Raw genomic sequence first — 25226 nt, 5'->3', positions numbered from 1 at the left:
TGTCAAAGACTTGAAAACATGGAAATACCCTTCTCCATGAGGGTTTATGGTAGTAAACCCAAAGGGAAAAGTCCATGAGGCCGTAAACTCCTCCAAGGAGTGTTTTTGATGCCCTAGTCCTTTCCAAAGGCCAAATCACTTAGTAGAAATGCTTCAATAGGCTTGTTAAACCACAAAACAACACATGATCAATAGGAGTAGAGTTTACGACCATAAACTCTAGAGTTTACTGCCGTAAACTCCCTAGGTTATGACCATCAAAACCGTAAACTCCAAGGGAGTTTACCCTTGAGCCCCAAACACAATGGCAAGGTCCTTTAGCACTAAGATGCAATCCTTATGGCTTCTAGCACTTATATAAGGTGTTTTACATGCCTTGGGATGTCTTAACTTTGTCAATTAGTGGTTTAAAGTCTAATTGGGTACATATATGTGTGATTATATGTTAACTAGGATCATTGAGTGTGAACAAGTCTTCACTTGTCACCTAGCCATCCTACATCATTCAGTACATCCAAACCACCATCTACAGGTGAGTTCATACCCCTTAATCAATGTTTTAAATGATTTTAAATTCTTTAATGGGGGGGGGATACAGGTAGAAAACAACATGTTATTAAATCAATCATATGTATTTATAATTGTGTTTTCATTCAGCAGATTTTACATACTACAAAATTTGATGCATGAAATGGTTTTATATCTTAAAAATACATTGATAGCAAAAGTATTACGTTTGAAATGTTTATTAAAATGACATCAAGTGATTGTTAATTATTGTTCAAAACTCATAGATGTTTTACAAAACCATTTTTATCCTCTTGAACAAAACTATATGTATACACTTATGTTCTTTTATATGTATTGATATTATAGTTTTCATCCTTCATTCAGTTTCCCACACTCTTGTGTAGCAAGGGTGTATAAACCTGTTTGGAAAATCAATTATCTTCCAGTTAACTATTATAGGGATAGTTAGGAGATACATAACATTATTCCTATTACAAGGAATTACATCAGAGTCAGTTCATTCATGAGTCTACACTATACATTACATGAGAACCTTACATGAATACATTACATGAGTACCTTACATGAATACATTACATGAGAACCTTACATGAATACATTACTTGAGTACCTTACGTGAATACATTACATGAGAACCTTACATGGATACATTAGATGAGTACCTTACATGAATACATTACATGAGAACCTTTACGTAGATACATCTTCCTGTATACATTTACATGGATACTTGTACCTTGATTCATTAGGATGATTTATTAGTACCTTCTGTGTAAATTGTCCTACCTATCCCAGTTCAACAGGATATCTAGACGGGACTAACCATTCCGAAGCCTAGCTGATTAGCACTAGTGGTTGATGAACATCTACGTATGCCTACGAGTATTACTTATATTAGAATATAGTTATGGGACTAACCATTCCTCGAGCCTACTGTTCGCTATAGAGGTTGATGAACATCTATGGATGCCTACGGTTAATACTTATATTAAGGAATCGATTACGGGACTAACCCTTCCTCCCCCTTCTGTATGCTGCAGATGACAATTGAACAATCTTCGGATGTTCATTAGGTTATACATTTCGCTAACCGCGATGTCATGTTAGTCCTGGTACCAAAGGATAACAATTATATTAGTACATTTTCCTATTTACTTTATTTTGTGATACATTCATATAAACGAGGAGTTAGACTAAGTACTTTTAGTACTAGTCAATAGAAAGGAAAAACTATCACTTACAAAACATTCGGGTCTTGGTAGAAGACTACATCTCATACTAGTAGGAAATAAGGGATTTTATAGGGTTTTTCATTACTTACATAAACTGTTTCATTTAAAGATTTACAGCGCATTGATAACAGTTTTCCCAAAACAAGACAATGACACTAAATTACTTATGAATTCACCAGCTTTAGGCTGATACTCGCTTTCAAAATGACTTGTATTCTCAGGTCACTAGTAGACAGGTACGATGGCCAGGTTTTGAGAAGACAGAGCACAGACAAGACTCGTCTTTTATTTTGATTGTATTTTTGGTGTCTTATTACATTGAAAGAACACACATGTATTAAAACTTTACTTTTAATGCAATGGATGGTGTTGTTGCTTGTATACTACTTTACATTGTTTGTGATACTGTACATGACGTCCTCCACCCCGGAACGTTTCCGCCATTCACGGTTTCGGGGTGTGACAATTTTTACGCTGGTGCTTTGTTTTTTTTATGATTTGCTACTTTTAAAACTATGAACATAAGTTGCTACACTTTTAATTTATTTTTTGGTTTGTTTTCATTAAAAAAGTTCTTTTATTCTTTAACAAAGAAGTATACATTGTGAATACACTTTCTTTTCTACTAACATTTCCTATATGATCTTTTCTATCAATAGTGACTTCCTCTGACTGATCTACCTTGTAGGGATCATCATGTCATTCCTTTAATGCATTACTCTCCTTGTGAAGCTAGTTGACGCTAACTCTGCATCATTTCTTCAGCAACGACTGCCCTCTCACTAATGTTGATGCACACATCGATTGTTGTGTTCTTTTATGTTAATGAGACTAGATGGGGGATAACTATACCACTAAGTGTTCTTCTGGGCACATATCTCCTCTTCCTTGAACAACCTATTTCGGTTACAATGTGATAATAGGATGTTAGCCGACATATCACATATAACTTATATTGATGTTATTACAAGCACTCCATCACCTCAAGGATCCAAAGGCATCTTCAATAAGATAGTGATCCCACCTTCTCCTCCTTCATGGATCTCAATGTATGGAACCTTCGAGTTTTGTATTAGTGACTCTTATAACTCGAAGGTTACAAATATCAGATCCCTCTAACTCATTGTTTACAAAGACTAGTTCATGCTCTTCATTTGTTCTTTGTGAACATGAAGGTTGGAATCAATCGACATAACCTCAACGATTAAAGGCATTCTCTCTCCTTGTTTTCTATGAAAAGTGTTATTGTGTGATATGCCTGATCTTGTTCGTTCTCTTTTGATAGCTGAAATTTCAAGTGGTAGATATCTTGGAAAATGGAGTTGCATTAATGTCCATTCCATTCCAAAGATTTGATGGATCAAGTCTTAATCACCTTTCTAAAAAGGTTGCACATATTTTTCTGTTTAAACTATTTCCTTATTTGACTAATTATTTTGTTTGTTTTATTATATTGTTTATTCTTTTGTAGCATTTTGTAAAGGAACCTGGAGGTGGCAATTTTGAGCCTAGTATGAAACTTTTGACATATCATCGTCCATAGAAGCATGCAGATGTATGTGACAAAATCTCTTTAAGTTCCTCATCAGTGAGACCATCTGCTAAGAACATTGAGTCACCCTCTCACGTTGATATTTTAACATTGACTAAACTCTCAATGTGATATAGCCTGTTCCAAATAAAAAATACTGATGAAAGCCTAGGGTGTTTATTTTTAATTTAATCATCTTTACCTTACCCTATCCTTGGAGGCATGCTTGCCGTATGCATCAAGTCTCATGTTCTGCTGATACATTGATCATAACCAAATGGCCTACCCTGATTGCGTAGTTATCCGCATAATAGATACTTCCCAGGTCCTTAAAGGACTAAGGGTTGTTTATGTCCCTAACCTCCTAGTTTAGCGTATGACATGATACCATTATGAATTAACCGTGGATCTTTGATTCTAGATTGCAACATACTCTATCGTACGAAAGTTTAAACCACTTTTTGTTAATGAGTTAAACTGTTAATGATTCACGCTGATTTCACCTCAGTTTGACTAAAACAATCCATTCTCTCCATTATCTTTTTAACAGAGCTTGATGATTCATTTTGTAAAACCACACAATGATAAAAGTTCAAAAGTCTATGTCGTTGGTTAGTCTATATACCGTACACTGTCACACGCACCAATCCATTCTTACCCTTACAATCTTCTTAAAAGTTTTATGATTCAACGTAATGTACCATATGATGACGAGAGCTTGACAAATCTGTGCTGATGCGTATATCATTGTTTGGCATATATTACATGCACCTATCCACTCTTGGCATTTTCTTCTAATAAATGATATTTATGATTCAGTGTATGAAACCACACGTTGATGAGATCTCGCAATACTATGTCAGTGAATGGTAGTTTAAGCCCACACTATCAAGATGCATCACACACTTACTAAGTGACCATCTCTAGGCACTAATTGATCGACGACGCTGATGGTGATGACATGTCTAATGTATCTATCTTATCCAAACGGTAACTTCTTGAATGCAGATTAAAAGGTCCATAATTATCTTGGGATATGAGATTTTTACAGCCGAGATCTCTTCAGTCATGAAAACATAAAAAATAAGAAAACTTTTTGGGTATAAGATGGGGATTCTTCATCTTAGGTCACTTTTACAAGAAATTCAAGAATTAAGCTCTCTCTAAAAAACACTCCAAATTGTCATCTTTCTCAAAGATTTCACCGTGTCAAAGCCCTTGTACGAGTTTGCTCCTAACACTAACATTATCGAAGGTCTTCATGCTCCTGAATCTACCATCATCACTCAATCCACCAATGTGTTGTTCTCAGATGAAATCTCAAAGTAGTTCACAAACTCACTAATCGAAGACTTTGTCGACTTTATCAAAAGCAATCCTCTTCAATATGCATTTTGTGATTTCCCAGAATCTTTCTACCCTAAACAAGTATGTGAGTTTTACTATACATGCTTTATTAATACTGTTGCTCGACAAATCACTGAAACCATTTTGTGGAATCCTTTTGAACTGATCTCTGTCTTCCTCGATTCAAAAGTTATCCGAAACACCCTATAAAGAAAGCTACAAATCTATTCTTGAAAAATTTGGGTATAACATCAAACTTCCAGTCGTCACTCGTGATCCATAAAAGAACACTCTTCGCCAATGTTTTAATGTAGGGTGGAAATACTTAACAGGTGTGATTAGAAAATGTGTTGGTCACAAGACTTGTAAATCAACTAAATCACTTTGAGCAAAGAATTTTATATTCAATTGTTTACAAGAAGAAACTAGATTTTTCTCAACTATCTATTGATCAAATGGTTAATTGCATTACTGGAAACAAGAAGCCATCGAATGTTCCTTATCCTCGTTGGCTTGGTCATTTCTTGTATCAAGAAGAATGTTATATTGAAAGTCATTGAATTATTATTCCAATTCTTGCCCTTGCCTTGAAAATTATCAATGATGCTTCATCTAAGGATGAGTTGCCTATTACTGCAAGGATGGAAAAGTGGATTGATAAACCCTATGCAGTTGAATCGTCAGACCGGTGATGAAGAGGATAATGATGATACCGGTGATGAAGAAGATAATAACGCTGAGAATGATGATGATTCAAAAGCTGAGAATAAAGCAAGGTATGATGATGAATAAGACATTTATAAAGATGAAGAAGACTCGACAGCTAACATGGGAGATGACGTCACTCAGAAAATGAAATCTCCTCCATGGTTGAACATGAACATCCTTTTTTCAACTACTTCTTCATCTTCTTCTTTTACTAATGACATTATAGATCATGGATGAACCCCTCCCATTGGAGATACTACTAAGCCAATGATCTAGGATGAACCTTCTTCGAAACCTTCTCCTCTTACGTAAGTTGATACTATTTATGAAGCTGAAACGATTCCCCATTCACCATCACCCATTATTACTATTATTATCCATCATGGTGATCACGGAGAATCCAACTCCCACTTTGCAACCATTGTGCTTTCCCAACTCTTCTTAATTGTGTAGTTAACTCAACCAATGGATAAAAGGTTGACTAAAGTTTAAAAGGATGTGGCTATAATGAAGAGACATATGGCTTTAGATAATGATGATCTTGATGATGATATGGTTGTTGATTACACTCCATCTAATTCCCCAGGTGATAACCCTCCTCTACCTCTACCTTAATCACTAAATCTTCGTCAACCACCTCCTCCACCATCTCATCCACCTCTAAGAACTCCTTCTCCTCCTCCTAACTCACCTCCCCATTCTGATGTTGGCGAAAAAGGGAGAGTTATCAAGAGGGTCCTCAGCCAACACAAATACAGGTGGTGGTTGCATCTCAACCTAAGATGACTAGAAGGGTTTAAGTTGAAACTGAAACTAAAAAACTAATTTGTTGCTTATGTTGAGGCTACAACTGATCAGCCTATTCCAGATACTAGTGAAGAATTAGAAACTGATGACAATGAAGGGTTCCGGGATCTGGGTTTCATACAAGTTTTGGATAAGGTGTCTAAGTCCATAACTATATTTGGTATGTAGTTGACTCGATTTAGCATGGTCCTTAGGGGTTGCATGGAATCGGAACAATTTGGATAGACTTTTGTGAGAAGAGGATATTTATGATTTATTAATATATTATAAGTTCTACTATATTAATATGAAATCATATTATTTAATTAGTATTGATCAAGAATTAATTTTGTGATCAAAAGAGACTAATTAAATATATGGGGATTGATTGTGTAAATCATTCATTCTTATATAGTGGGCTTATTATCCATGATTCTACATGTTGGGCTAAACCCAATGGGTGACCCATGGATGCTCCATGGAGGTTAAAACCCATGAAGCATAAGGAATATGGAAAGACATGCACATTAGGGTTTGCATGGTGTAACCCTAATTACATTACACTATATAAAGGAACCCATAAACTTGGAAATCGGCACTTAAGATACAAAAGTGAGGGCTAGCCGATTTTGGTGCAATATAATCTTCTCCCAAGTTATTCTAATTGTTGGTGGTGTTGTGTGAAGCATTTGAGGCATCATATTTGGATGCTAGGCTCACAAAGTCTTAATGAATCAAAGCTACAAGAAAGGTATGTCATTCTGCTAGAATTTTGAATTACATACACCCCATGATATGCTAGTTAGGATGAAACCTTGGAAAATGAGAAAGTTTGCATGTATAATTGAGAAAACATAGATCCAAGGTTTCTAAGGTTGCATGCACACCATAGGAGTGTTAGAATGTTGAAAACCAACAGTGGTATCAAAGCTTAGGCTTGCTTTCAATTATACTTGACGTTATTTACTAAAAAAATCGATTTTCTGATCACTCTTCAGTGAACTCGCCGAGTCCAATGGGGGGAATCGACGAGTCTATGTTGAAATTCATCCAACTCGTCGAGTTGGTTCTTGCACTTGATGAGTTGGTGGCCCTGAGTGCAGAATTTGAAGTTTCAATGCTGGAATTGGACTAGAATCATTACCCTAAACTGTGTTTAGACTCTTAAACCTGTTTTTCATGTGGTAATGATTATGCTTATCTAATTTCAAAGATAATTGTCAAAGTTTCAAGTTTTATATTAAGTTTATATGATTCTTGAAAATTGTTGAGATGAATTATGCATGCTTATGAGTTTTGTTAAGATCATAGAAATTATTTGACATGCTTGTTAGCTTAATTGTTTTTCTAAATCCTTTTTAATGGGCTCCATAACTTGTCCTCAAGTTATGAAATTCCAAGATTCTTTTCCATTAAAATCATTAAAACTCATAAGTTATAGAAATAAAAGGTTTTGAATTGTTCCAAAACTTGTCCTCAAGTTTTGGAATTTGTAAAGTCACTTTAAAATACTTTAATTCCAAACCCTAGAATTTTAAAAGTTTAGAATTCAACCCTTATACTATTATATTATTAATATTCTATTATATATATATATATATATATATATATATATATATATATATATATATATAAGAATAAGTCAGTCTTACAGTTAGTAGGCCTCACTCACGAAGCCGGTCTATAAGGGGGTATAAGGTTGCTTCCTATAAAATGGCGACTTATTGGGTGTCCACTTTCACCCACCGCTTCCTTGACTGGAGGAGGGTCGTTAACCGAACAGGTAGGATAGGACACTAATTCTTATTAAGTATAATGATAATTATAAAGTAACTAAACCTTTTATAAATTGCCAATCATAGTTTCTTTAGGAAAATGTGAAATTGATGCAAACCCATGAAATTACACTTTGCACCTTGCTAAGTTGTTAGTGGAGTGTGTGTGGTTAACCGGCACACTAACTTGGACTAACAAGGGTGGCAAAGGGTGGCTTAAGGTTTGTCATAGATCGGTGGAGAGTGTGTGGTTGACCGACACATCGATTAGGTGATAAAATTAAAAGTACCAAGTTAATTTTCATGGTTATTCACACCTTGTTTGTGATCCTCGGTATCACATTCACAAACTTGAAGGGCATAATTGAGATTTACACATGCCATTGAATTGTTCAATGAATCTCAAAATATCTAGGAGTTTTAATCCAATTAAAACCTAATAATCTATTTCGTTTTTCATGATGGAAATTGGTAAATCGTCATTTACCTACCTTGAAGTATTTTGTAGCTTGGATTACGGCATCCCTCTTCCAAGTTATTAAATATTGTGTTGGGTCCTAGCCTTAATATTTCGTTTGGGTGTCTTATTAATGACTCTTTATGAAATCTAATCTTGTCTTTCTTCCTTTTCAGATGTCTTTCAACAACGCTTCTGACTCAAATGCTACTGGCTCCTTCTCTCTCATGAATCTTTGTAGGACAGTCATCTTTGATGGAACGAATTTCAATGATTGGATTAGGAACATAAGGATGGTCACTCGTTATGAGGACAAGCAATATGTACTCGACAAGGAGCTTAAGGTCATCAATGAGTCACCTGCTACTCCCAAGGAGACTGCTTAGTACACTACTCATGAGAAGGATGCCACTAAGGTATCTTGTATCATGTTGGCTACCATGACAGCAGAACTCCAGAAATCCTATGAAGATTTCTACTCTTATGAGATGCACCAGGACCTGATGGAAAGATACCATCAGAGTGCTTGTCACAAAAAGTATGAAATCATCACCTCTATGATAACAAAAAAATGAAGGATAAAGAGTCCATCACGGGCCACCTGTAGAAAATGCAAAGATTCGTGGACCGTTTGCTAAAGTTAAAAGTTAACTTTGATGAGGAGTTAGAAATAGATATCATTCTACACTCCTTACCCTCTTCTTATGATCAATTTCACTTGACCTATGATATAAACAAGGAGGAGGTCACATTTAGAAAACTTCAAGGACTTTTGACGACTGCTGAATGTAGTCTCAAACGTAAGAATGTTGTTACCACTCCTACTACAACCCCTATTCTGGCTATCGGGCAAGGTAAAGGGAAAAAGAGGAAGACCCATTCGAAGGGTACCACGGGAAAGTATCTTGATGGCTCCTCTTCGAGTGGAACCAAAGGAGGTTCTACCACTCCCTTTTCTAACCCGAAGGACGCACAATGCTTCTACTGTAGGAAAAAGGGCACTGGAAGCGAAGCTGCCCCAAGTACTTGCAGGATGTTAAGGATGGGAAAGTGAAACCCACCCATGCAAGTATTTACAATATATTGTCTAATAACTCACCACATACTAAATCTTGGGTCCTCGATACACGGTGTGGAATTCACATTTCTTCTGATTTGCAGGGCCTAAGAAGACGTGAGGATGTGGAGCACGGGAAGATAAACTTGATCATGGGGAATAGGAAAGCTTCACTTGTCACCAAGATTGGAGTTTATTCTTTATTGCTTAGTAGTGGGTTAATATTAGATTTGAATAAATGTTGTTACTTGTCTGAAATGGCAAGACATATTATTTCCTTTCATGGTTTGTACAAAAAAGGATTTACTTTTTCAGTTGATAATGAATGTGGTGGTATTAACGCTTTTTATAATGGTGTTTTTTATTTTAAAGCATTACCTTGTGATGGTGTATATGAAACTGTGTCGGTTGTAGACAACTTAGGAAATAATGTATTGAATATTGATTCTTCCACTAGTTTGGATGAGGCATCCTTGTGGCATTGTCGTCTTGGACATGTCAAAAAGAAGCGCATACGCCGACTCCAAAAGGTTGGAGTCTTGGAGTCACTTTACTTAAAGTCATATGATAGTTGCGAATCTTGTTTACCTGGAAAAATGACTAAGTCACCCTTCATTGGTACTTGTGATAAGGGTGAAGCTTTGTTGTACCTCATACAAACAGATGTGTGTGGACCCTTCAGAACTACCACATGGGATGCTAACCACTTCTATGTGACTTTTACTGATTATTACAGTAGATATGGTTATGTCTACTTAATCAAGAATAAGTTAGAAACCTTTGAAAGATTCAAACAGTTTAAACAAGAAGTGGAGAATCGGTTGGGCAGGAAGATAAAGATGCTCCGATCTGATCGGGGTGGTGAGTATCTTAGTATCGAGTTCCTTGACTATCTTAAGGAATGTTGAATTTTTTCACAATTGACACCTCCTAGGACACCACAGCTGAATGGTGTGGCTGAGAGGCGCAATCGAACCTTGTTAGACATGGTTCATTCCATGATGAGTCCAACTTCGTTACCAATCTCATACTGTGAGTATTCCTTAGAGAATTCCACCCATATCCTTAATATTGTCCCTAGCAAAAAGGTTGCCAAAACACATCACGATATGTGGACTTGGAAAGTTCCCACTTTAGAGCACATCAAGATTTGGGGTTACGTGGCTTTCGTGAGGCGTGAGACTCCCGACAAGCTCGAACCTCGAAGAGAGCAGTGTATTTTTATCAGCTACCCATAGAAACCTTTTGGTTATCTCTTCTACAGACCGAGTGACAATCGTGTCTTTGTGGCGAGAAGAGGAGTCTTTCATGAGAGAGAATTCATAAGCCAAGGAAACAGTCGTGATGAGTTCAAAACTCTTAGATCGTTTAAATCTTTCACAAGTACGATAAAAGAAAACTTAACAGTTTAAGAATAAAATAAGAACGAACACAGAACAGAATCAAATATGAGCTTATGATTCAAAACTAAGTCACTCCTCAGCAGAGCACGATGAAGAACTTCCGCTGTAGAGGCGAGCTAGGGTTTACAATCTACAAAAACGAAAACAATGAAAGCTATTTCTTCTAAGTCTGCATGCATGCAGCTTATATACTAAACCCTAATAAAATAATGCATGGCTGGACAGGGCCAATACCGGCGTTTAAACTAGGCTATGGACAGAGCCTATGACGCAATCCACTAGACTCAACAATCTCCCCCTTTGCGTCAAATGAGGCGAGAGATTATTTCTTCTGAGCAGGTCTTCCCGTCTTTATAACTTTAAACAGTTTAGGAATAATGGCGAGAAGAGTCTGTCGGAATAGAATGTACCACCTCAACATGTCGACGAACAGCTTTTTATCAGCAGCACTGTTCTGGTCGCACCTTTGTATGATCTCCAAGATATGCTCGAGACAAGTCGTCGAGAAAAGGTGTTTGACAACAAGAGAGAACATACATTTTTGACCTTCACCCCTGAGAAACATTACTGTGTGATACTTGGAATCTATCTTCCCCTTGATCATGGAATTAACATTGCTAGCTCTGCCCATGGGTTTGATCGTTGGTTGCTTGTGTATGGCAGATGCAATTTCCTGGTCCACCTTTGCTACCTCATGTATGTGGCAAACAAGCATACGCTTGACATGATCGATAATTGGCTCATACTCCTGATGATTTGACAAAAGAATGTTGTTGAGAAGTATCCAGTCATGGGGGTTGTGGTTCGGTAGATCAGCAAGGGAAAAATGGTGAACTGAGCCTTCGGTTCCTCTAGTCACTCTGAATTTGACGTTGATAAATTTCACTGCTGAATAGGGCTTCATCACCTAGACGGTGGTTATCTTCTTTGAGCTCCAAGTCTAGTATTGAGGTTGAGCAAACTCCAAGTAAAACTCTATCAAATCCCTATCTACCTTCGGGTCTGGAGACGGAATGGAAGCAGTCGAGTTGAAACAGTGGAAGATGAATGCCTTTCGAGTGATTGGCATATCGAACTACGCATCCTTGGAGTTGTCATGGCTAAATGACATTATCGGCTCGAGCCATAGAACAACTGGCTCTTCAATTGCACACCTCTGAAGCGAATCTTTTGTCCATTCAGGGAACATGGCCTTTTTCTTTTCTAGGAGCTCCGCCTCCTTTCGCTTCTGTTCTAGCTCAACTCTCTGCTTCATGAAAATTTCTTCAGTTTATTTTTCAGAAGAGTTAACCTTTGGGACAGGCTTCCTGGGAATTTCAACATAGACATCCTCTTCGTTGTCTGTATCGTCTTCACCAATCTTCTTCTTTTTCTTATCCTTGTTACTGACCGAAGCTTCATTACCCTTCGGTTCAGCAGCTGGCTTGGATCTAGATGGAGGAGGTTGATTCTTCTCTTGCTTCAACTTTTTCTCTCCCCCTTGTTGCGGTTGGACACCAGTCACCGTAACACCCTCGATTAGGCTGAAAACATCCAGTGCCGGTCGGAGCTTGTCTGCCAAGTGCCTTCGGATGGTGATAGTGAACAGTGGATCATCACCTTCAATAAGATGAAGAAGGATGGAGTGAACATCTGCAGCAGAACTCCGTATAACCTCCCTTTCTGACTTGAGGTCATGAATCTCAGCATGAGCAGTTTGCAGCTTTTGTGTTTTCAATTTAAGCTGATTTGTGCGTCTGGCAAGCTCATCCATAATTCCATTTTCCATAGCTAAGTCTGCTTGCAGTTGAGTTAAGCGTTCGTTGACATTAGCATGGAATGTTTCATTTGCCTGTTTAATAGCAAGGCGTGCCGCTTCAACGTTCGAGCACTCAGACTGAAGAGTCTGTTGAAGAGTCTCTACAGAAGAATTAACAGTGGCGGCATTCTTGGCAGCAACAGCCTGCAAAGAATCTAAAAACAGATGAGCTTGGGAAACTAGTTTATTGACTTCTGTGGTCGCTTCCTTGCACTCTTATGTAGAGGCATCAACAGCACGAGAGTCCTGTTGACATTGGGAAGGGGAGGCTTCAATAGCCTTGGCTGCAGCAGATAATGAGGCTGAATGCTCAGCAACAACGGAATAGAACAGGGCCTTCATTGCGGCATTTGAATAAGCTCCTGAGGAAGAGGAGGAAAGTAGTTGATCCAGCTTGTCGTTTACCACCTTGAGATGACGTTTGGTGATAGGCTCATCGTCATCATCCTCACTTTGTACTCGGTAAGGACTGAAGTATGTGGAGTCGAACTCCAAGTCCTCACCACCCAAAATCGGGGTTTTTTCTGTAGAAGGTTTTAGAGATAAGGGTTTGGAAGAAGTTGGAGGTTCGGTTGTTACTGGAGGTTTGGTTGTTAGAGGAGGTTCGGTTGTAAAAGTAGGTTCGGTTACAGGTGGTTTGGGAATAGTGAATGAAGGTTTTATGGTGGTGTTTGAGGTTATATCTGTGAAAATGGGAGTGGGAATGGGTATTGAAGTGGAGGGTTGAGAGGTGGTTGTTTGAGAGATAGGAGGCATAAAAGCAGGAATTGTAACAGGTGGAGGTGAAGGAGGCAAAGAATGAACCAAAATTTCTGGAGTAGGGGAGTGAGGTGGAGTGCCCCCTCGGCCCGAAGCCTCTTCATCAGAGCTTTCGTTCTCAGAGTCTGAAGATGGAGCATTCATCTGCTTAGGAGGAACGTATTCTGAATCCGAATCGCTTGAGGATTGAAGAATAAGTCTCCTAGCAGGCTTCTTCTGCTTCTTGGGTTGAGGTTGAGAAGGAGTAGCTTTATCTGTTTTCCTCTTCCTGGGGGTTTGCCGCTTGGATGGTTTTGTTATCGGTCCCTCCTTCTACGATTCAGGTTTCTTGCCCCTTTTGGCTGGTTTGTCATCCTCTTCAATGGAGCGAAGCATTGTAGGAGTAAGCTCACGTGGACCAACGGACTTACGTTTCCTATACTGCTGAAGAAGATTGCTTGATGCTGAGATACAACCGAGCATGGTTTCAGGAATATAGCCGATGTAAGAGAATTTGGTGGGATCAGTGACGATAATCTTCGTCGTATGAAAGGTGGCGATTGAAGAAAGCAAGGAATCCGCCATAATTGGGACATGATTGTGATCCATTGTCCACTTAGTGATCATAGTCAAGAAACGCCCACATGAAATTTCTGAGTGCTTGGACGAAGAGAGTAGGCTTTGAACCAGCTGCTGCCAAATAATGGACCCATAGTCAAGGTTGAGCCCACTGTACAACCCATACAACACCGTCATGAAAGCCTTGCTAGCACCGTCAGAACCAGCACTCCACTCAAGCATACCCTTGAATAAGAGTGTGAAAAGAACATTCCATTGAGGAGGAAGGCAGGACTTCATGAATTTGGTGACGTTTGTTAGGATTTCAGTATACTCCATCTGATAAAACATTGTAAACAATTGGCCAGTTGTAATGGAATCAGGGTTTACCAGAGACGGATCTTGAGAAAGACCGATTAGGGCATATAGACCTTCTCATCATGAAGCTCGAAGTGGATACGTTCATTCGCCTTGTCGTAGAATGTCGTAGAGTAGACATGTGACAAGAACGACATTAGCACAATTTCAACCTCTGTCAGTGCATCGACGAGTGGTGAGTATTTGAAACACTCAACCACAGACAGCATGTACGACTCATAAACGAAGGGAGTGAGATCGATGATTAGGTTTTGTTGGGGTTTTATAGTGAGTAGTGGTTGACGAACTGAGGTATCATGAACAGATGAAGATTCTGCCATTGTAGGAGCTTGAGAATGACGATGAACAGTTGCAGAAAATAGTCGGGTTTCTTTGAGAGCTTTTTGGAAGTGATAAAGGTTGAGAGAGTACCGTTCCAATTCCTTTTATACGTACAAGGAAGAGAGAGAAGAATCTGGATGAAATCTTGGATGATCTCTAAAATCGCGCCTGAGTTGATGTGGGAACAGTTGGCGTGTCGAAGATGAAGCAGGAGAGAGAATACGTTTCCCCTTTTTCATGCCTTTTCATAAAATCACCTTTTTCAAATCGCCAAAACTTTTGGATTTCTGCTGAGTCAGCGACCTTTTTATCCCAATCATTTCACCTGATGACGCTTGAGTGTTTGTGCCTTGAGAATCTGTGTAAAACTTAGAATTTTGGAAAATTTAAAATTTTCATGCAATGGGTGTAAAGGATAAAGAAATAAAGCGAGCTTTTTAGGAGTTTCTGTGATGTCGTATTTAGACATAAAACAAATGATTCTGGGCAAAAATCACTTCCTTCACAGTCAAGAGAGACATTGAAGTGCTTGTTTGGTTTCCCTTGAAATAACGATCAATAACTTGTTGAGAAGTTTTGAAAGGCATCTTTTAAAGGTTAAAGTGGGTGGCTTTCGCTTCAATTCATAATTCCGATACTTAACATAAGACCAAAAGAGAATGAACTACTTGTGAGATCATTGTGATCTGTTGAACAAGTAGGTGAGAAATATTTTATAGTGACAAGAGAATTTAAGAAATCTAAAAAAAATTAAACTGAATCTTTTAGGGTTAGAGAAACCTTGGTGAAAGGCAATCTCATAAAGATTACTCAAAAAGAAAAAAAGATTTCATTGGGTAACAAGTAATTTATTGAATTTTTGAATTCACCGTCAATTCATTAGTGGTGTTGAATTTTGGTTTCACTTAGTACATAGTGACATGAAACTAAGATCATGAACACAGATTTTGTATAACCATAAACCTCAGTGGTTAAAAGTGAGAGTCTTAGGGGTTATATTGATGAAATGAAATAGATGGAGAAAGATGATGGAGATGGTATAAGAAGCGAATGTACCTCTGCTTATTAAAGAAAAGAGGGTCCAAGAAGACAACTCTAAACTCCGTTTGAGTAGAGTATGGTAGCTCATGATTAGAGTGAACTTGATAGCCTGGATTGGGAAAACATGATTGGTGTTGATCATGTTATTAGGGCTTCACTCAGAATCAGTTGAGGCTTGAGGCTACATATAGCAGCATGCTTCTAGGGATGCCTAACTAGCAAAAAAACTTTTACCTGCCTTAGATGTGCCATCGAGAAACACACTTAGAGAAACATAAAAACGTTAGAAATATGAAATAAGTAAAAGAAAATATTTTTGGATTTTTTGTGAGAATTGACCAATTGAAAAAAAATATTTTTGGGATTTTATTAGTAGAAAAGAAGTAATGAAAAAATATACAAAAGAATATATTTGAAATGCCTTAAAAAACAATAGGCTCAGAAGGACCGAACCCGAAATAGATCGAACGCTCGGTTCATTTTGGTTCATGGACCAACTTCACCCGAGATCGACCGAACCTGAAATAGACCAAACGCTCGGTTCATTTCGGTTCATATAGGTTCGCTCTATTTCGCTTGTTACCTTTATGGGAGCGAAGGCGATTTCGGTACTGACTCGGCTTGCATCATTCCTAGGCCTTGTAAAATCTTATTAAAGCTTGCTTCAGTTAACGCCTTTGTGAATATGTCTGCCAGTTGATTAGTCATTCCGAAAAAGTGAATTTCGACGTTGCCATCTTCGACGTGATCCTTGATGAATTGGTACCTTAGTGCGATGTGCTTAGTCTTTGAGTGTTGCACTGGGTTGTGACAAATTCTGATTGCGCTTTCAGAGTCACAGTATAATGGGATTTTCTTCATGTTTAAGCCATAATCCCGGAGTTAACTCTGTATCCATACGACTTGAGATGTACAGGATGCTGCCTCAATGTATTCGGCTTCTGCAGTGGATAACGAAAGACAAGTTTGTTTCTTTGATAGCCAACTGACTAATTTTCCATCCAGAAATTGACATCCTCCTTTGGTGCTTTTATGATCCAATCCACAGCTACCCAGATCGGCATCTGAAAATGCTTGCACAAAGAATCCGGAGTTGGCTGGATACCATAGACCGAGAGAGGAAGTTCGATTTAGATAGCGAAAGATGTTCTTCACTGCTTGAAGATGAGGTTCTCGTGGGTTGGCTTGAAATCGAGCACAATAACAAACATAGAACATGATATCAGGTCTACTGGCTGTAAGATACATCAGAGACCCGATCATCTGTCGATAAAGCGTTGTATCAGCATCTGGTTTCTCCAATGATGGTGTGAGTTTCGTTCCAAAAGTCATTGGTACTTTTACTTTGGAGTCTCCCGTCATTCCAAACTTGGTGAGCAAATTCTTGGTATATGCTTCCTGATTAATAAAAATGCCTTCAGGTCCCTGTCTAATGTTCAATCTAAGAAAGAAATTAATTGGACCCATTGAGCTCATTTCAAATTTAGTTTCCATCAACTTTCGGAATTCATCTATTAAGCTATGATTCGTGGAGCTAAAGATGATGTCATCAACGTAAATTTGGACTATCATAAGGTGGTTACCTTCTTTCTTACGAAAGAAGGTTGGGTCAACCGAACCTTGTTTGAATTTAGAGATTTTTAAGAAAGGAGTGAGTGTTTCATACCATGCTTTGGAAGCTTGTTTCAGGCCATAGACAACTTTGTCGAGGATATAGCAATGATCAGGATACTTCTCGTTCACAAATCCTGGCGGTTGCTCAACATATACGATTTCTTCAAGTTCACTATTGAGGAAGGCACATTTGACGTCCATCTGATAGACTTCAAAGTTCTTGTGAGCAGCGTACGCAAGAAAGATATGAACAAATTCCAATCTAGCCACTGGAGCGAAGGTTTCTTCATAATCAATTCCCTCTTCCTGACAATACCCTTTTACCACTAGCCTTGCTTTATTACGAATGACATTTCCTTCTTTGTCCATCTTGTTTCTGAACACCCATTTGAGACCGAAAACCGAAGCATCCTTTGGTGTTGGAATAAGACACCATACCTTGTTTCATTCAAACTCATTTAGCTCATCCTGCATGGCTTGAACCCAGTCTGAATGATCAAGAGCCGAATTAACAGTCTTTGGCTCAATTTTGGACACGAATGAATTGAACATACAAAACTTGACTTTTGAAAATAGAGCAGTCTGTTTCGATTTGATTTGAGAGCGAGTTAACACCTTTTCAGAGGATTCACCAATGATTTGAGTATGGGGATGATCTTTGGTCCATTTCACAAGTGGAGGAAACTTTGGATCATAGATGGGATCCAATTCAGCATTGATATCTTCTTCGAGTTCAGATAAATTGTCATCTTCACTAACTGTTTTCTCCCCCTCGAAAATTGATTCACGTTCAAGACCAGCATTTGTACCTCCTTCATTGGTTGGAATTTCAGTGGAGGTTGTTGTGTTTGACGATGAGTTCTCCCCCTGGAAAGAAGAACCTTGATCATGATGAGGAGAAGAACCCTCCCCCTCGACAGTAGGATGGTCACCAGAAGGTTGCTCTTAACTTCTTAACATAACTATCGTCAAAAGTGACATAATATGTTTCTTCAATTTTCTTCGAGTGTTTATTGAGAACTCTATATGCCTTGGAGTTCAAGGAGTAGCCTAAGAAGATTCCTTCGTCTGCCTTAGCATCGAACTTGTTTCAATTCTCTTTGGAGTTGAAAATGAAGCATCTAGAACCGAACATATGAAAGAATTTCACGTTTGATTTTCGATTGTTCTAGATCTCATAAGGAGTAATTGAGAACCGTTTATTCAAGTAAGATCGATTCTTAGTGTAACATGTAGCCGCAATTGCATCAGCCTAGAAGTATAATGGCAAGGATGCGAAGCATAACATGGTGCGAGCAGCTTCACACAGGGATCCATTTCTCCTTTCAACAATGCAGTTTTGTTGTGGAGTATAGCGGGCTGAGAAATTGTGAGTCGTCCCCTTTTCAGCAAGAAAACTTTCAAAATATTTGTTTTTGAATTCCAGGCCATTATCGCTCCTTATATTACGAACAACCTTTCTGAGTTGCGTTTCAGTCTGTTTAATGAAGAGCTTGAGCTTTGGTGAAGCTTCAGACTTTTGCTTGAGAAAGAAGGTCCATGTGAACCTTGAGAAACCGTCTACTATAACCCGAATATATTTGTTTCCTCCAATGCTTTCGATGGACGATGGACCACATAGATCAATATGCAGTAACTCCAATGGTTCTATTACCTTAGAGTTGATTATTGAAGGATGGCTTTGACGACTCTGCTTTCCTATTTCACACGTTGCACAGAGATGTTCTTTATCGAATTTCAGAACTGGCAGCCCTCAAACATGATCACCTAAAACTAATTTGTTGATGTCCTTGAAATTTAGGTGAGAGAGTCTTCTGTGGCATAACCAGCTTTCATCAGAGTCAGCCTTTGTGAGTAAACAGATTGCTGGTTTACCTCTTATCGGAATGAGGTTCAGTGGATACATTTCTCCTTTTTGCTTGGATTTTAATAGAACGTTGCTTGACTTCTTCTCGACAATTTCTTAGCCTTCATCGTCGAAAGATACTTTTAACCCGGTACCAACCACTAGCTGTGATACACTGATGAGATTGTGTTAGAGCCCTTCAACGTATGCTACCTTCCTTATGGAGAATTCGCCATTAGTGACCATTTCGTAGCCTTTAACAGTTCCAAAAGAGTTGTTCCCATACTTTACAATACCGCCATCTTTGAGAGAGCGAAACTCCCCTTAGTTCCTCCTTCCTTCCTGTCATGTGACGCGAGCAGCCACTATCAATGTACCATTCTTCGTCAAACTGCTCGTCACGTATAACCTGCAAAAGATTAAGCAGATTTAGGAACCCAAAGTTTCTTAGGTCCTTGTGAGCCTTTTACAGGACATGGTATAGTAAGAGAAATATCAACCATATATGTGCTTTTAATTAAAGTTGTTTCATCTTTTCTTTTAATGGTGAAAACTTTAATTTTTGTTGACTTGGGAGGACTTCGGTTTTTGAAGGAAGGACTGGTATTTAGAGATTTGGAATTAGGAGAGACGTTAGGTTCTTGGTTTTTTTTTATCAGACTTGTAGGCTTGAGGACCGGAACTTTTTTTTCGATTGGAATTAGATGACGGACCGAAACTTCCTTTTCGGTTGGAGTTGGATGAGGGACCGAAACTCCCCTTTTGGTTGTTCAAGAATGAGGGACTGAAACTCTCCTTTCGGTTGGAGTTGGATGAGGGACCGAAACTCTCCTTTCGGTTGTTGATGGGTGATGGACCGAAACTGCTCTCTTGGTTGTTGATGGGTGATGGACCGAAACTGCTCTTTCGGTTCCAATCTGTTGAAGGACCGAAACTTTCTTTTCGGTTCCTATCGTAAATGTGCTTCTGGTTCCTTGAGTTTTCTTCCAATTTAGACTTCCTTTCAATCCTTACAAAATCAGGATTCTAAGAGTTCCAAAATCGCTTTCTTTCGGAGAGATTCTTCTTGTATCTTACGTTTCGTTGATGTTTTCGATCAGCCACCTGTTTTGGATTTCTATGAATGTTGGCCTTTCTTTTAAAAGCATGATCGTAGCATTCACTCTTTGTTGAAGAAGTATCACTCGTGGTTTGCATCAGTTCATCCACATATGTTTTAAGTTCCACTTGTGCTTGGTACGTCGTACTTTGTAGGCTCATTTAGTGGTTCAGGTATATATCTACCTTTCACTCTGCATGAGGTGTTCTGAGAAAGACCCTTCGCCTCGTCAGCGTTGTCGATTGGGGCTGACCAAAAGAATTCATCACATCCACCATCATTGTCTTCTTCAACCATCGCGGTTAACTCTGTAGTTTGTTGTGGAGTGACTCCTGGCACAGTGTAGACTTGGTTTGGGGTAGTCTGAACCTTTGCATACACAACAACTTTAGCTTTGAGAACTTTGGACTTGTCGGTAGAAGAACGAGCAAACTCAACAAAGTTTTCAGAAATATGGTTCTTATTGGACTTTGGTTCATTATTGGCTAATTCAGAACAGTCTACCAAATCTTCTACAGAAATTTCACTCATATCATCATCCTCATTAAGTTCAGATGTATTTTCAACATCAATTTTGTTTTTTGAACTTAAGTTGGCATTCAATGAGTCAAATTTTTGTATTGTTTTGGCTCTCAGTTTCAATCTATCATTTTCATCTAGTAGATTTTTGAGCATGTCCTTGTGGTCCTTGGACTTTATGTAAGATTCAATTTTGTCCAGACCTATCTTATATGTTGGAGACACTTCATCTGAAGATACAACCCTTTCACAGTTGTATGCTTCTGCATCGATTTCATCCTCCTTTAATTTAAGGAAAGGTAAAATCATACGATGAATTTTCTTCCCTATTTCACAATCAAGATGCAACTGGGTGATGTTAAAATAAAGTCTCTTAGCAATTAAACAAAAAACATTTCTCTGCTTGTGAAGTTTAAGATTGTCTCTTTGTAAATAAATGGAATCATCTTTAGATCTAATTAATTCCTTTTCCATTTGCTTGATCCACATTCTTCGTTCCTCACTCTTTGATGAAATCCTGTTGATTTGATCAGTTAGGTTAGAATTCGTGACACGGTTTTGGGTGAGACTGCTACTTATGCTAGAGAATTTTGACTTCCTTTTCATAATTATTATCAGGTATTTTTAGAGAAGCAAGAATATCTTGTACTTTTTTGATCAACTCATCACATTCGTTGATCTGAGCACTGATAGGCTTGGCAGCAAAACATCTGTCCTCTCGCTCTCTTTCTTCTTCAACTCCCCCATTAGTTGTGTATCCTCTCATTTGGGACACACCCTCGGTCACTGAAAAGCATCTTCCCATTGAGTGCTCTGCTTTTGCCATCATAGCTTTTCTGTGAGTAGGTTCCTAACTTCATCATCCTCAGAATCTGTGGACCAAACTTCCACACCTCCAAACTCATCATTGTTGGTTGAACCCTACACAATTAAAGCATTCATAGTAGAGTTATTAACATCGGAATTTCTTTTCTTTATCTCCTCCAATCTTCTCAGGAGGCTCGCTTCCTCATCATCTTCGTCTGTCTTCTCTTCTTTCTTTCTCAGCATGCAGTCTTTGGCAAAATGATTTTTGCCTCCACAGTAATGACAGTCAAATCCTGAGTTGCCTCCAGTTTTAGCTTCCTTCTTTGACTCTTCGGATTTTGATCCCAACTTTGGTTGCTCTTTGATCCGTTCGGCGCTATAACTTCCCTGCTGGTTTTGGTTCTTGTTGGCTGGGAATTTCTTCTTTATGAATTTTCTGGGGTTTGACACCATCATTGCATATTCTTCGCCGGTTAGATCAAAATCAGCAAGATCAAATTCCTCTTCTTCTTCAATCGAACTCTTTCCTTTGGAGACAAGAGCTAAGGAACCCAGACCCGAAATTACATTCGTTTCCTTCGATAAGGCATTTTCATGAGATTTTAAAATACCCACAAGTTTTGCCAGAGAGTATGACTTGACTGTTCATGAGCTTTGACAGTTGACACAACGGCCATCCATTCAGGTCTGAGACCATTCATGAAAGTGACCTTTTGTTCAATCACCTTTCTTTCAATTCCATGCTTTATCATCTTACTCAAAAGATGATTGAAACGATCGAAAGTTTGGATAAGTTTTTCTTCAGGCTTTTGCTTAAAATCACCAAACTTTGATAACAGGAGGGTTTGAATAGAGTGTTCCAGATCTTCATCTGTGGAATATAATTCCTTCAATCTATCCCATACCTCCTTAGCTGTAGCACAGGAACTTACCAAACGAAACGTATCCGATTGCAGCGCAAACCTTATCATCCTTAGAGCTTTGATGTTGCACTGAAACTTCTCTTTTTCACCCTGAGGAATGTGTTTGATGTCATTAAAAAGCTGATTGTATTCTTTCTGCGTTTTAACAATCTTTGACGTGCTAGAATGAGCGAATGGGCCTGAAGTGATTGCTTCCCAGATTAGATAACCATTTTCCTCCGATCCAATAACGTAATCTTCAAAGTGATGCGTCCAGACTTCATAGTCTTACGTATACAAGATCGGTATTCTTGTTGTAGACCCTATGTTGTTGGGGATATTTATCAGATTGGTTTGAGAATCGTCCATAGACATTGTGAATATTTTTGATCGAAAACCTGTAAAAGATCAGACTTGTAATTTTTCGATTAGGGTTATATTAACAATTAATGAGATACGGCAATGAAGAATGATGGCTCAATAAATATCAATCAATGTGGAATAAAAACCTATGAACTTCTTCGACAGAAGAGGTGTGTATAGATTACACAGTCTCCTGCTCTGATACCAATTGATGAGTTCAAAACTCTTAGATCATTTAGATCTTTCACAAGTATGATAAAAGAAAACTTAAAAGTTTAAGAACAAAATAAGAATGAACACAGAACATAATCAAATATGAGCTTATGATTCAAAACTGAGTCACGCCTCAGCAGAGCTCGATGAAGAACTTCTGCTGTAGAGGCGAGGTAGGGTTTACAAGCTATGAAAACAAAAACAATGAAAGCTATTTCTTCTAAGTATGCATGCATGCAACTTATATACTAACCCTAATAAAATAATGCACGCCTGGATAGGCCCAATACCGGCGTTTAAACTAGGCTATGGACCGAGCCTATGACGAAATCCACTAGACTCAACAAGTTGGAGGCAAATTGACCTTGAAGAACTTCATGAGTCAAGAAGTGAAGGAACCTCAAACACTAGCAATCAACCTGAGGAGGAAACTCTTGTTGAGTCGATTCATGAGTTCATACCTTTGAGGCGTTCCACAAGAGTTAGAAGCACACCTAATTTTTATTAGGGTTTCCATATTACTATAGAAGGTGATGTGTTTATTAATGATAGTACACTGATAAATTTGGTTGAACCTAACAAGTTCAAGGAAGCCATGGCTGTCCCTGAGTCTGCCAAATGGAAAGATGCTACGGACAACAAGATTCAGTCCATGTATGGCAATCAAGTTTGAAACTTGGTTAACAATGTACCGAGTCGTAAGACAGTCGGATGCAAATGGATCTTCAATAAAAAGACCGACATGGATGGGAAGGTACACACTTATAAGTCATGATTGGTTAAGAAGGGCTTTACTCAAACTCCAGGAGTTGACTATGATAAGACCTTCTCACCAGTAGCGAAGATTAAGTCTATTAGGGTTATGCTAGCCATAGCTGCATTTCATGATTATGAAATATGGCAAATAGATTTCAAAACCACTTTCCTTACTGGAAAGTTGGCTAAGGATGTTTACAAGAGTCAACCAAAGGGTTTTGGTGATTTTAAATACCTTAATAGAGTGTGTAAGCTTGAGAAATCCATCTATGGATTAAAACAAGCATCTCGCAGATGAAATCTTTGTTTCGATGAGAAAGTCAACGAGTTTGGTTTTTCGAGGAGCGAGGATGAGTCATGTGTATATGTTAAGGCTAGTGGGAGTATAGTTAGCTTTTTGGTATTGTATGTGGATGACATACTACTCATAGGAAATGATATCCCAAACTTGCAGGAGGTTAAGTCCTGGCTTGGGAAGTTTTTTCTGTGAAGGACCTTGGAGAAGCTTCCTATATCCTAGGGGTAAGTATATTGAGAGACAGGAGTAAGAGACTAATTGGACTTAGTCAAAGAACCTACTTGGATAAGGTGTTGAAAAGATTCAGCATGCATGATTGCAAGAAAGGTGACTTACCGATCCACAGTAACGTAAAACTGAGTAAGACTTAGAGCCCGAGTACAGAGGCTGAGATAGATAAGATGAGTCGAGTACCATATGCTTCCGCTGTAGGCTCGATCATGTATGCTATGATTTGTACTCGCACTAATGTGGCCTTTGCTTTGAGCTTGGTTAGCAGATATCAAGGGAATCCTGGCAAGGCTCATTGGACTGCAGTAAAGCGATTTCTAGGGCCCCTCGATGATTTTGTTTTGACCTATGTCAAGGGCCCGATCAGAACTGAATTGATGTGTTCGATTAAGTTCTATGTCAAACAAATTGGAAATTGGGAAACAAACTGCTCGATAATAAGTACGACGTTGTTCCATGTATTTTTCTGGCTGATATCTTGAACAGAGGACTATATGATCACTTATCTAAAATGGCACAACATAGATCCACGAGACTTTTAAGAGCTACGATTGTTGGTCGGATCCTTATCTCGTACTTGTAGCTATAGTTATTAGACTTATCCAAGTGGGAGACTGTTGGATAAGGTATCTAAGTCCATAACTATATTTGGTATGTACTTGACCCGATTTAGCATGGTCCATTGTGTTGCATGGAATCGGAACAATTTGGATAGACTATTGTGAGAAGAGGATATTTATGATTTATTAATATACTATAAGTTCTAATATATTAATTTGAACTCATATTATTTAATTAGTATTGATCAAGAATTAATTTGGAATTAATTTTGTGATGAAAAGAGATGAATTGAATATATGGGGATTCATTATGAAAATCATTCATTCTTATATAGTGCGCTTATGATCCATGATTCT

Source organism: Lactuca serriola, chromosome 3 (genome assembly GCF_051521515.1).
Source record: "Lactuca serriola cultivar US96UC23 chromosome 3, Lser_US96UC23_V15, whole genome shotgun sequence".
Classification (NCBI taxonomy): Eukaryota; Viridiplantae; Streptophyta; class Magnoliopsida; order Asterales; family Asteraceae; genus Lactuca; species Lactuca serriola.
Note: the sequence above shows the minus strand (reverse complement) of the source record.